A 13,380-nucleotide genomic window follows, 5' to 3' on the forward strand; every position below is an offset into this window, starting at 1 on the left:
TCCCATAAGGCAATGGCAACCACCTAAATCCAAATGTCTCCATTATAAAAACCCTTATGAATCAACTAGAAGAGTAAATAAAATCATTCATACCCACAACAGTGGCTTACCTAGGATACAAATTGGTGTAAGTTAAGAAAATAATCTGCAGAGCCCGATCCAGAGCCCCCACTGGTATGGGAAGTCAGGAGAGGGTGTGTGGGAAAGAGAAGGGGGTCCTGGCAAGAACTTAGAAAAAAAATAACTCCCAGAAGGAGAAAGTCCCTCCCTGAGTGGAGAAATACTGCGATCAGGCCTGAGAGGTGAGTCAAAGCACTGACTACTGGCAAATTCAAAGAAAGTGCGCAGGGCCAGAGGTGACTCTCTCTGGAAGGCTCTGCTTCTAGGGGAGAGGGAGGTGACTTGGAAGTGGAGACAGCTCTTTGAGGCTTGGTTTGACAAAGGGATAAGGAAGAAGCAAGCATGGAAATTCAAGGACCTACCAAAAAAAAGAAAATTGTAAACTCAGAAGACACTCCCACTCTCAAAAAACACTATCAATTAAAGACAAGGCGTTTTATAACACCAACAGAAGAATACTCCTGAACTAGGAAACTTAATATCTTTAGTTACTCAAATCCCCAACTCCAGCCTACATTCATCTATTATTGCCAGTCCAAGAAAACATAAAAACATTGCTTAATGAACAGAAGATAATAGACAATGTCCACCATAAGGAGCTGACAAAAATTCTCCACACAAACCAATTTACAAAGGAAAAATGTAACACAACATTCCAACTTGAATTACCTTGAGAAAACATTCAGAGGTATGAAAAAAACACCTTGAAATATAGAGTAAAAAAACTCAGAACATGAAACGATAAAAAATAGGTAAACATTTATTTTGGAGTGTCCTGAGGAAAATGGGCATGGCAGGCACGTCTGCTGAAAAAGGGAATTTGGTGAAGGCAGGTGGCAGAGGAAATGGCATATCACTTCTATGATTATGTTTTGTTATATACAGTTGCCCAAATTCAGGGAAAAAAAATGAAGAAAATGACAAAATCATCTCAGAAATGAGCACTAAAATAGAAGATGTCTTAGGGAGAATGGATTTCACTAAAAATTTAATAAGGTTCACTGAGGAAATGATGAAAATGACCACAAAACAAAAGTGAAATTAAGAAAATGATAAACAGGATCATAGAGAAAATCATAGATATGGAAGACAAGAACTAGCATACATATTATTGGAATCACTGAAAAAGAAAAACAAAATAATGCAACATAACTAACACTTAAAATATAATCCAAGAAAAACTTTCTGGAAATAAAAGGAGATGTGAATCTGCATATTCAAAGGGCCCATGTACTTGGAAAAACTGATTCCAAGTGATAACTCCAAAATATTTCCTAGTACAATAATTAGACTTTAAAGATAAAGGTTTAAAAAAAAAAATCCTTTGGAGCTCCAGGAAAGACAATCAAGACACAAAGGACAGAAAAGCATGTTTACATAAAAATTCTTGACGGCAAAAGACAATGATCCACAGCAACATTTTCAACAAATTCAAGGAGAGAAAGTGCAAGCCAAGAATTTTATAAAGAGCCAAACAATCCTTCAAGTGTCAACGGTACAGAAAAGTTATCAGCTTTCAAGAAATCAGAGAACACTGTACTCAAGAACCCTTTTTGAGGAATCCATAACAAGCTAAGCTTTGTTCAACCAAAGGATAACTGGGAAAACTTCAGCAAAAATAAAATATTAGCAAACACAATCAACCCTATTGTGGGGGATAGACTCTAGGGCATCTACCACCAATCTGGCCCCCCTCCATGACCCCTGCCTCCTGGTATTCATGCCCTTGTATAATCCCCACCCCTTGAGTATGGGTAGAAGTTATGATTTGCTTCTAAATAATAGAATAAGGCAAAGGTGATGGGATATCAGCTTATGCTCTGCCCTGCTCTGCCCTGCTCTGCTCTGCTATGCAAAACTCCATCTTGCTAGCAGATTTGCTGTAGAAACTCTCTTTGCTGGCTTGAAAAAGCAAGTGGCCATGTTGGGGAGGCCCATGTGCCAAGGAACTGTGGCCCCTAGGAACTATGGGTGGCCTCAAGAAATTGACAGTGGCTTCCAGGGCAGCCTCAGCCAACAACCAGCAAAAAACATAAACTCTTAGTCCTACACGCACAAAGAACTGAATGCTGCTAACAACCACCTGTTATGGATTGAATTACGTCCCTCAAAAATATGCGTTGTAAATCCTAACTCTATGCCTGTGGTCACAATCCCATTTAGGAATGGGTTGTCTTGGTTATATTAATAGTGTAGGGGATGTCTTGAGTTAATCTTTTTTGAAATATAAAAGAGATTAAACAAGCGAGAGACAAACGGAGACAGGGAAGACACATGCCAAGCCACAAGAAGATTGCCCAGGAGCAGAAGCTCAAAAGAGATAAGGACCATCTTCCAGAGCTGACAGAGAGAGAAAGACTTCCCCGAGAGCCAGGAGTGGTGTCCCTAGGGGGGTGCAGACCATATCAGATGACACTGTCAGAGGGGGTGACACCAAAATGAGTGTCTATAAAATCTCTGTGCAGTGTTTCAGCAGAAATTCATTATTTTTTGTAAAAATATTCCTATACGGGTGAGATAGTTACAGCAAGCCCTGGTGATACATTGGTTAAAGCACTCGGCTGCTAGCCTAAAGGTTGGTGATTCGAACCCACTAGCCCCTCTGCAGGAAAAAGATGTAGCAGTCTGCTTCCATGAAGATTTACAGCCTTGGAAATCCTATGGGGCAGTTCTGCTCTGTCCTATATTGTTGCTATGAGTCGGAATCGACTTGATGGCAGTGGGTTTGGTTTTGGGTCGGTTTAGTTACAACAGCAACAAAATTTTCATAAGTCCACCTAACATGTATCGATATCCTGACAAGGCTAAAACTCTATGCTAATATACTTTTTGAACCTTCTAATGTGTTTCAGTCAGAGCTGTCATTATTACTCAATTACAAGGGTGCTCTGAATCAAGTGGTTTTGTCTGCATGAGCTACAAGCGTGTGCTGTTGTTTTTGTTGCTGCTGGTGTTTTTATAGTTGCTGATTTTGTTAAAATTTCTGGTGTTTTGGCTATAATATTGTGGTAATTAGCATGGGGGGGTAACACCAATCCTAGTGATGCCACTGAGAGCTGGCACCCAGAATTCAGACTTCTGGCCTCCTAATCTGTGAGAAAATAAATTTCCATTTGTTAAAGCCACACACTCTTGATATTTCTGTCACAGCAACACAAGATAACTAAGACAGAATATGGTACAGAGAAGTAGTGGTGCTGCTCTAACGAATACCGAAAATGTGGAAGTGGCTTTGGAATTGGGTAATAGGCAGAGGCTGGAAGAATTTTAAGGTGCCTAATAGTAAAAGCCTAGATTGCCTTGAAGAGACTGTTGGTAGAATTATGGACATTAAAAGCAATTCTGGTGAGGTCTCAGAAGGAAGTGAGGAGAGCTATAGAGAAAGTCTCTGGTATCATCTTAGAGAAGACATATAGTACGAGCAACAGAATGTTGCTAGAAATGTGGATGTTAAATGTGCTTCTGGTGAGGCTTTAAAAGAAAGTGATGACATGTGATTGGACAATGAAGGATGTGCGATGCTTTTTATGCAGTGGCAAAGAACTTGTCTGAATTATGTTTAAATGTTTGGTGGAAGGTAGATCTTGTAAGTGATGAATTTGAATATTTGGCTGAGGAGATTTCTAAGCAAGATTTTAAAGGGGTTGTGTGGTTTCTCCTTGCTGCTTACAGTAAAATGCTAAAGGAAAGAGATAGTCGGACTATGCAAAATGAAAACAAAACTTAACAGATTTGTAAAATCTTCTATAAACTAAGGACACACGTCCTAGAATTTTTACCAAGGATGTGGCTATACAATCTCTTGTTCAAGAGATTAAGCCTGTGACTGATGATTCTAACCAACTACCACAGGAGAAAACCTACCAGCTTAGACTGAAGGGGACAGAAAAAGTGTGCAAGGAAAGAACGCTGTCTGCCTTTTGGAATTCTACAGGAGGAAACAGGCCAAAGGAGCTACATCTGTTGTCCTCCAGGAAAAGAAAAGAACCATCCCTGGAGCAGCTCAGAGCTCAGCAGAACTGTTGGAAGGAGCACAGAAAGCAGAGGTGCCCATGTCTGGGGGTGGGGGCACGGCTTCTGGGGTCTCAAAGGGTAGAGCTACAGCCTACTAAGTTTCAAAGAGTCAGATCTTCAGCAACTCAGTTCTGGAGTATGGGGTAGCTATTCAGTTTGCCCAAAGCTGAGGGGCAATGCTGCCATGCCAAATGGCAGAAGGATGGGGTCTACCGCTGTTGAGGGGGTGGAGTTGCCACTCAGATGGACTAAGAACCTTGTTTGCTGCATCCTAATCTTTGACCTGATACTAGGAAATCCATTAGTATGATTCCCCATATTCGACACCAATTACAAATTAATCCATCACCATTAACATAAACTCACTGCCCTTAAGCAAAAATTTTTCTTTCTCCCTCCCTCCCATCTCCAATAATAACTAATACTTTTTGTTTTCTATATATCTGCTTATCACATAAAGTGGGATTAGGAAAAACACAAGTATCTCCATTTATTGTTTCTGATGGAGATCCAGACAAAATCAACACTCATTTCTGATTAAAAAAAAAAACAACTCAATAAAACAGGAATTAATGGAATATATATATTGTTCCCCACCTAAAGTCAGCATCTTTTTTTGTTTGTTTTTTAAATAATTTTTATTGTGCTTTAAGTGAAAGTTTACAAGTCAGTCTCTCACACATAAACTTATATACACCTTACTACATATTCCCATTTACTCTCCCCTCAGTGAGTCAGCCCGCTTCCTCCCTCCAGTCTCTCCTTTTGTGACTGTTTTGTCAGTTTCTAACCCTCTCTACCCTCCCATCTCCCCTCCAGACAGGAGATGCCAACACAGTCTCAAGTGTCCACCTGATACAAGCAGCTCACTCTTCATCAGCATCTCTCTCCGGCCCATTGTCCAGTCCAATCCATGTCTGATGAGTTGTCTTCGGGAATGGTTCCTGTCCTGGGCCAACAGAAGGTTTGGGGACCATGACCGCCGGGATTCTTCTAGTCTCAGTCAGGCCATTAAGTCTGGTCTTTTTGTGAGAATTTGGGGTCTGCATCCCACTGATCTCCTGCTCCCTCAGGGGTTCTCTGTTGTGCTCCCTGTCAGAGCAGTCATTGGTTGTGGCTGGGCACCATCTACTTCTTCTGGTCTCAGGATGATGTAAGTCTCCAGTTCATGTGGCCCTTTCTGTCTCTTGGGCTCATAATTACCTTGTGACCTTGGTGTTCTTCATTCTCCTTTGATCCAGGTGGGTTGAGACCAATTAATGCATCTTAGATGGCCGCTCGTTAGCATTTAAGACCCCAGACGCCACATTTCAAAGTGGGATGCAGAATGTTTTCATAATAGAATTTATTTTGCCAATTGACTTAGATGTCCCCTGAAGCCATAGTCCCCAAACACCCGCCCTTACTCCACTGACCTTTGAAGCATTCAGTTTATCCAGGAAACTTCTTTGCTTTTGGTCCAGTCCCTTTGAGCTGACCTTCCGTGTATTGAGTATTGTCCTTCCCTTCACCTAAAGTAGTTCTTATCTACTATCTAATCAGTAAATAACCCTCTCCCACCCTCCCTCCTTCCCCCCTCCCGTAACCACGAAAGAATGTGTTCTTCTCAGTTTAAACTACTTCTCAAGATGTTATAATAGTGGTCTTATACAATATTTGTCCTTTTGCATCTGACTAATTTCACTCAGCATAATGTCTTCCAGGTTCCTCCACGTTATGAAATGTTTCACAGATTTCTCACTGTTCTTTATCGATGCGTAGTATTCCATTGTGTGAATATACCATAATTTATTTATCTATTCATCTGTTGATGGACACCTTGGTGTCAGAATCTTTTTTAACGGGGTTTCATACCATAAGCCTTTTCACTGAAGTCAGGAACAAGTAAGAATATCCATTACACCCAGGATTTAATATTGAACTAGAGATATTTAGCCAATTTAATTAAATTAGAGAAAGCAATCAGAAGCATAAAAATCCGTAAAGAAGAGGTAAAACTATCTCTATTTTCAGATGATAGAATATCTGGAGTATCTAAGAGAATCAAAGATAAAACTAACAAGATAAATTTAGCAAGGTAGAAAGATACGATCACAAAAAAAAAAAAAAAGGGAGCCCTGGTGGCGCAGTGGTTAATATCTTGGCTGCTAACCGAAAGGTCAGCAGTTTGAATCCACCAGCTGCTCCTGAGTATCTAAGAGATTTGATGATAAAACTAACAAGATAAATTTAGCAACATAGAAAGATACAATATATACAAACAAAAACCAGTTAGAAGATAAAATGAAAGAAAACACCATTTATAACAGCAAAATATGAGGTAAAATACTTATGAAAAAACTTAACAAAAAATGAGGAAAACCTCAAAACATTCCTGAAAAACGCTAGTCTTGAACAAATCAGCAAGGAACTTGAACAGACATTTCACCAAAGAGGATATTTAAATGGCCAGCAAGCACTGAAAATATGCTCAACATCATTAGCTATAGGGAAATGCAAAATTAAAACCACAATGAGATATCACTTCACCCCATTAGAATGGCAATGATCAAAAAATGGACAACAACACGCAGTTGGCGAGGATGTGGAGAAACTGGAGCCTTCATCCATTGCTGGTGGGAATGTGAAACGGTACCGCCGCTGTGAAAAACTGTTTGGCGGTTCCTCAAAACCTTAAACCTACAAGTACCATATAACCCAGCAATCCACACTTAGGGAAATATCCCAGAGAATTGAAAGCAGGAACACAAACAGAAGCCTGTACACCAATGTTCACTGCAGCACTTTTCACAATAGCCAAAAGGTGGGAGCAACCTGAATAACCGAAACATCCATCAACAGATGAATAGATAAACTAACTGTGGCATATCCATACAATGGAACATTACTCAGCCATGAAGAGAGCTGAAGTCCTGTACATGCCACAGCACGGATGAACCTTATGCTAAGCAAAATAAGTCAGTCACAAAAGGAGAAATAGTGTATGATTCCATTTGTATGAGATAGCTAAATATATAAAAAAAACAAAGAACATTAGCGGTTACCAGGAATGGGAGGGAGAGTTTTTCCTTAGGGGCAGTGAGTTTATGTTAATGGTGGTGGAACAATTCAGAAAAGGAGAGTGACAATGGTTGCACAATATGAAGAATATAATCAATGTCACTAAATTTTACAAGCAGAAATTGCTGAATTGGCGAATGTTTTGGTGTGTATATTTTCACCACAATAAAAAAACAAAAAAAGTAATGAAAGCAGACTAACCCCACGAGATTGCCTTAGGCTGAGTTCTCTAGAGAAGCAAAACCAGTAGTGTGTATATATATATAGAGAGAGATTTATATTAAGGAAACAGCTCACACAATGTAGGGGTTGGAACGTCCCAAGTCCTTGGATCAGGATAATGTCCTTTTCCAATTCATGGAGCCACAGAAGCTGGTGAACCCAAGATGAGCAGGTTAGAGAGCAGGGATCCCGCTCACAGATTGTAATGGTCGAGGAATCCCCAAGCTTGGCAGCCAAGAACTCAAGGTTTCTCCTGAGCTAGCTGCAGGGGCTGCCAAACCCAAGATAGGCAGGTCAGGGAGCAGAAATCTTGCTGGCAGGCCATGAAGATCGGCGAATTCCAAGACGGACAGGTAAGCTGCTAGCCCAAGTCCCAAGAACCAGGGGTCAGACAAGAGACAGCTGCTGGATCCAGAACAAGCCAACAAGCTTTGCAAGGCGAGCAGGAAAAGGAAGTAGATGGCAGCGGAGAGATGAAGGCTGAGGGAACAGTGAGATGCCACAGGCCCGACCTCTGCCGGTACCACTCAGCAGGTTCCACCATGGGGGTCATCACATACCAAATTTCAACAGGAAAGTGATCACAACATTATACAACTGCCAAAACACTCAGAATCATGGCCCATCCAAGTTGACATACAATCTTAACCATCACACAGATATTAAATACTCTATAGAGCTTCCGTAATTACAGCTGTGGTCCTAGCACAGACCCATGAGAGAGAGTAGAAAGTCTGGTGATAAGCCCAAGTACATTTAGATATTTAGTATATGATAAAGGTGCATCTCAGTCGATTGTAGAAAAGATGAACTTTTTAACAGATGATGCTGGGATAGAGGGACAGACATTTGGGAGAAGATTTAATTGGGTCCAAAAACCCAGGACAAAACCGAACAAATGTTAGAAGAAAACATGAGTGAACTCCTTCATAATTGGGCATGGGAAAAGGCTTTCTAACTTTGATTCAAAATTTAAATGTAATAAAAGAAAAGTCTGATTAATTAAACTACATAAAAATATATAAAAAAAAAAAGCTTTTAATGGCAAAACCCACCATAAACTAAACTAAAGCGGGGAGAGATATTTGCAATACAATAAAGATAAGGTGCTAAATCTCTCTAATATAGATTTTAAACAATTTTTTTTAATTCAAGAAAAAAAGACCAAACATCCAACAGGAAAATGGGCAAAATATGCAGACAGACAATTTCAGAAGAGATAATCTTAAGTATATGAAAAAAATGTCCAATTTCAGGCATGATAATAGAAATGTAAATTTAAACACACAGGGAAGCTCTTAGCTCTCAGATGGGCAAGGCTGTGAGGAAAAAGATGCTCTCAAACCTTGCTGGTGGGAGTGCAAAATAGTGCAACCCCTTGAGAGGGGAATTGGGAATATCTAACAAAATGAATACATATTTACTCCTGTTGCTGTTGTTTTGTACCCTTGAGTCAGTGCAGGACAGAGTAGAGCTGCCCCATAGGGTTTCCTAGGCTGTAACCTTAAAGACAGCAGGGAGCCAACAGCCAGGTGTTTTCTCCCTCAGAGCTGCTGGTGGATTCAAAACACCAACCTTTTCATTAGCAGCCCGGTGATAAACCATTGTACCACCAGGGCTCCTTACATTTACTCCTACTTCTAATTCATTCTAAAGATCCACCTCCATGAGTATAAAAAACATAGGTACAAGGTTATTCATTGCTCCATTATTTTTAACCACACAAACCTGGAAAAAAGCCCAAATGTCCATCCACAGGATGCAAGTTGAATAAACCATGGTGCATCCACAAAAGAGTATCAGCTGTTAAAAAAAAAAAAAAAGAATGAGGTGGTCTCTATAAACTGACAAAAAGTGATTTTTCAGGATATCTTTTTAAGTGAATAAAAGCAAGATGCAAAGGAGATGTATATACTATTGTAATAATACAGAAATGGCTTATTTTGCAAAAGGAAACACAGGGAGGATAAATAAGCAATTATTTAAAATGGTTACCTACAGGGCAGGAACAAGGCAGAAGAGATATGGGTGGGTTTGAAACTTCTTAAGAGTATAGACCTACAGACATATGAACCAAATAAATGTTCCACATATTCAAAAAATAAAATTATATCAAAAAAATTACAAGAAAAACCACTCATACTGAATGCAAACAGAAACAAATGAAAAACAAACAAACAAACAAACAAACAAACCCAGTGCCGTCGAGTCGATTCGTAGTGACCCTATAGGACAGAGTAGAACTGCCCCATAGAGTTTCCAAGGAGTGCCTGGTGGATTCCAACTGCCAGCCCTTTAGTTAGCAGCGGTAGCATTTAACCACTACGCTAACAAATGAAGCTAGCTGTATATCAGATTGATAACATATCAGACAGTACTCTGAATGCACGCTGGAAGAAATCTTGTCTTGATGTAGGAGGTTTTGGTTGGTGATGTTTGGATTATTTGAAATGATTTTGGGTGTATTATAGGATTAAGTAGATAGTTAAATATATTGATGTTTTGGGGAACGAGGTTCTTACTTGGGAGAAAGGAGATAAAAATGCTAATTTGTAGCAAAAAAGAAAAAAAAATTCTTGGCTAGGTCCACTGACAAGGCCTAGAGGTAATGGCCCTGCAGGACATCTAATGTCCGGATACTGGTTCTTAAAACCCATTCTCCACTAAAAGCAATGAAGGCTTCTTGGAGAAACGCTGACTCCAAGTCTGGGTCAAGAAAAGTACAGGAGCTGGAACAATGCTCAAAGACTTAGGGGGCACCTCAAAAGGGCACAGAGTTCTGTTTGGGGTGATGGAAAAGTTTGGAAACGGGTAGTGGCAATGATTGCATAAGGTGATGAGTATAATTAAGGTCACTGAATTGTACATATAAAAAATGTTGAAATGGCAAATGTTATGTATATATTTTATCACACACAAAAAAACTATTCAGTAGAAAAATGGACAAGGCAGTTTACAGAAAAAGAATGACAATTCACCAACAAACATATTATTGCTTAACCTTAAAAAAAAAAAAAAAAAGGACACAGAGGCCAAATTGAAAGGTCGCAGACTCCGGGGCCCAAACACCCAGTATCTTCGATCACTGCAAACTCTGGGCAGGAGCCCCCTCACGCATTGGGCACATGCAGGCTCTGAGAGCGGCAGGACGCACTCTGGTGGACGCAGCGAGTGGGGCCGTGCTTGAGCTCAAACTTGGCTCCTGGTCCACCGTGGCTTGAAGACTCAGGCTCAAAGAAGTCCCTGCCCTCTTCGCGCCGCTGGGGTTGGCCCTGGCTATCCCGCAGCCTTTTGGCTCCTCCTCCGCGACACCGACTCTAGCCCCCTCAACATTGCCCGGACGATTCCAGTAGCCTGCTCCTCTCCCTGCACCCTGCAGTCAGTCCTCTCCAGACGCCGCCAGGGACATCCTTTCAATACACAAATTCTAACATCTCCTGCCTCCACCCCTCTCCACCCCCCACTGCCCACTGCGCCTAGACGAAAATTCAAACTCCTCACGCGACCCACAGTGTGAGCCGTCTCCCTGTACGGTAGACTCACTGGCTCTGCTCCAGCTCCTTCCACCCACCACGTGTCTGTCTCAGGGACCTCGCACCTGCTGTTCCGCAGACCTTTTTACGTGGGCTCCCCCGTTTCATTTACATCACAGTCAGAGATCCCTGCTCTGGTACGCCCTCCCTGACTGGGCTCTGTTCCCACACCACTCTCTCTCCGCCCCAGGTACCCTGTTTCATTTTCTTACTGACATTTATCACCGTCTGATATGACCTCGGTTTTTCCTTGGATTACTCGTTCGGTTCCCCTTTCCCACCTCAGCTTGTAAGCAGGGCTTGGGCAGGGAGTGACCAGCACGATGCACTCTCTTAATGAATGTTCTGGGTGAGCGAGTGGACAACCTCAGGCCTCCCTGGTCGCCTGACGCAGTGGCTGGAGTAAGGCTTTTGGAGCCAGTCCTACCTGGATTGAAATCCAGGCTTTTCCATTTCCTGTCATCTCACTAAGCCTCAGATACTTCAACTGTAAAATGGGTACATAGCGTCTGTCTAGCAGGTAAATCTTCCCAACACATTCCTTTGCCCCTGAGCCTCAGAAGACCAGCTGCCACCCCAATTTGCCATGTCTGTCTGTCCCATACAGACACCTACACCAAGCATGGGGCAGGATCCGGAGCATCCCACCCCACCTCCCCTCCAGACCTTCCTTTCCCCATTTGAACACAGAAGTGGGCTGAATGGTCCTGCTCACTGAGGGACACACCCAGAACCCCCAAGGAGACCCTCAACCGTCCCTGCAGTCTTTTCCTCAAGTCAAATCCCAGCTTCAGTGATGACAACATCACTGAACATGGACAGGCCCTTTTCCTTCTTCTCAAGCACCCCATTTCATAGATGGGGAAACTGAGGTCCGGAGAGGGGAGTGGCTTGCCCAAAGCGAGGGGGAGGTCTCGGGTCGAAGTGGGCCCCCCTCCCCCAAACCCCGCCCTGAGTGGCCGACGAAGCTTGCTGCTCGCTCCGGGTGGAGTGGGACGACGGGAGCGCGGCAGAGCCGGCTCCCTCCCAAAGGCGGCCGCGGATGTGCCCTTCGCCAGTGCCCTCCCCGCCGCCCCGGGACCCCTCTTCCCTGCCGCAGCGCAGAGTCGGCCCCTCCAGACCTGGAGCCGCTCCCGCCCACCTCGGCACCTCCCGCTCGCAGCCCTCCCCGCCCGCCGCCCGGCCACTGGCCTCACATTTACGCCGCGGCAGCCGGGCCCAGCCGGCCAGCCGGTCACGCGCACTGTCATCCGCGCGCGCACCTGTGTCCCGGGTCAGGCCCGCGCGTCTCCGCGCCGTGCTCGCTGCCCCGAACACACCGCCCGGATCTCACGCTAACACAGCGCACCGCCGCCCGCTGCAGTCCCTCTCCCGCGCTCTCGCGCCCCGAGCCCTGCCCGCAGCGCCAGGCGCACGCCCGACCCGCCGACCCTACTCACCGGCTCCCGGTACACCCCGACCCCAGGCCCGGCCCATGGGCAGTGCCGTCCGCGCGCTGCCAGCCGCGGCACCACGGATCCCGGGGGCTGCCAACCACCCGCTTTCCGCGACGCTCCCGGGCGCAACCAGCCAGTGCGCCTGGCGACCAGTCCAGCAGCAGCGCGACGCGGCGCCCCCTCGCGGCCGCACGGAGAAGCGCGGAGCGGGAGGGGTGCAGGTGGAGCCGGCTAGAGGCCCCCCACCCACGCCCAGCCAAGCCGCCCTCTTCCTCTCGCTTCCCGCCGCCTCTGATGCCTCTGCCGTCCTGCCTACCAGGACCTGGTTGTGCCTGTCCTCTGCTCCGGGGCCACAGGGTAAAGACCAAGCGTCCAGCATCCCTCAGCATTGCCTCCTACCCTGTGGCCAGGCCGCACGGGCCTGCACTGCACCGCTGCGAGCGTCTGACGCTGTCGCCTTGAGCGTGGCTCCTGCTGAACTCTGTCTCCAAACTACCCCACCTGGCTCCCGCACCAAGCAAAGCCCTTGCACCCTGAGACCCAGTGCGTCCTTTTCCCCAAGGCAGGGCCCTAGCCACGCCTCTGAGTTCTCCTGCCTTCTGCTGGTCACTGAACTGTACTTTGTGTGTCTGTATTCCTGAGTCCGGGGCACACAGGGTGGTATCAAAAGTGCGCGGAAGGCTACACACAGAAGTTCCCAGTAGCCTCACGTGGGGTAACGGGGCTGGGGAACCTGCCCACAGGAGGGTGGCTCACCACTCCGAAAATACTGGGGTGGGAGGGGAATAATGGTGTAGGAGGGGGTTCACTTTTACAGTGGGGGAGGGGGCCAGAATAGGATGTCTTATCCATGGCCCTCTTGAACTGGCTCCACCTGGCTATTAAAAGTTTCCTGGGTTGTCCGAGCTAGGGGTCAGGGCATTTGTCCTCTGCTTCAGTCAGGACCTACCTGAAGACACATGGTAGGAAACCTAACCTAACTAGCTTAAGCAAAA

The 13,380-nt window shown here is 44.7% G+C and overlaps 1 protein-coding gene across 1 annotated transcript in view; it reads right to left on the reverse strand.

Annotated features, from left to right (window-relative positions):
* Window positions 1–12,511, reverse strand: part of RASGEF1C (RasGEF domain family member 1C) — a 136,593-nt gene extending 124,082 nt beyond the window's left edge. Inside the window, exon 1 of the mRNA XM_049874557.1 lies at window positions 12,389–12,511. The gene's annotated coding sequence lies outside the window, so the exon portion shown is untranslated. The remainder of the gene's footprint in view (window positions 1–12,388) is intronic.
* Between the last annotated feature and the right edge of the window lie 869 nt (window positions 12,512–13,380).

Source organism: Elephas maximus, chromosome 2 (assembly GCF_024166365.1).
Source record: "Elephas maximus indicus isolate mEleMax1 chromosome 2, mEleMax1 primary haplotype, whole genome shotgun sequence".
In the NCBI taxonomy this organism is placed as follows: Eukaryota; Metazoa; Chordata; class Mammalia; order Proboscidea; family Elephantidae; genus Elephas; species Elephas maximus.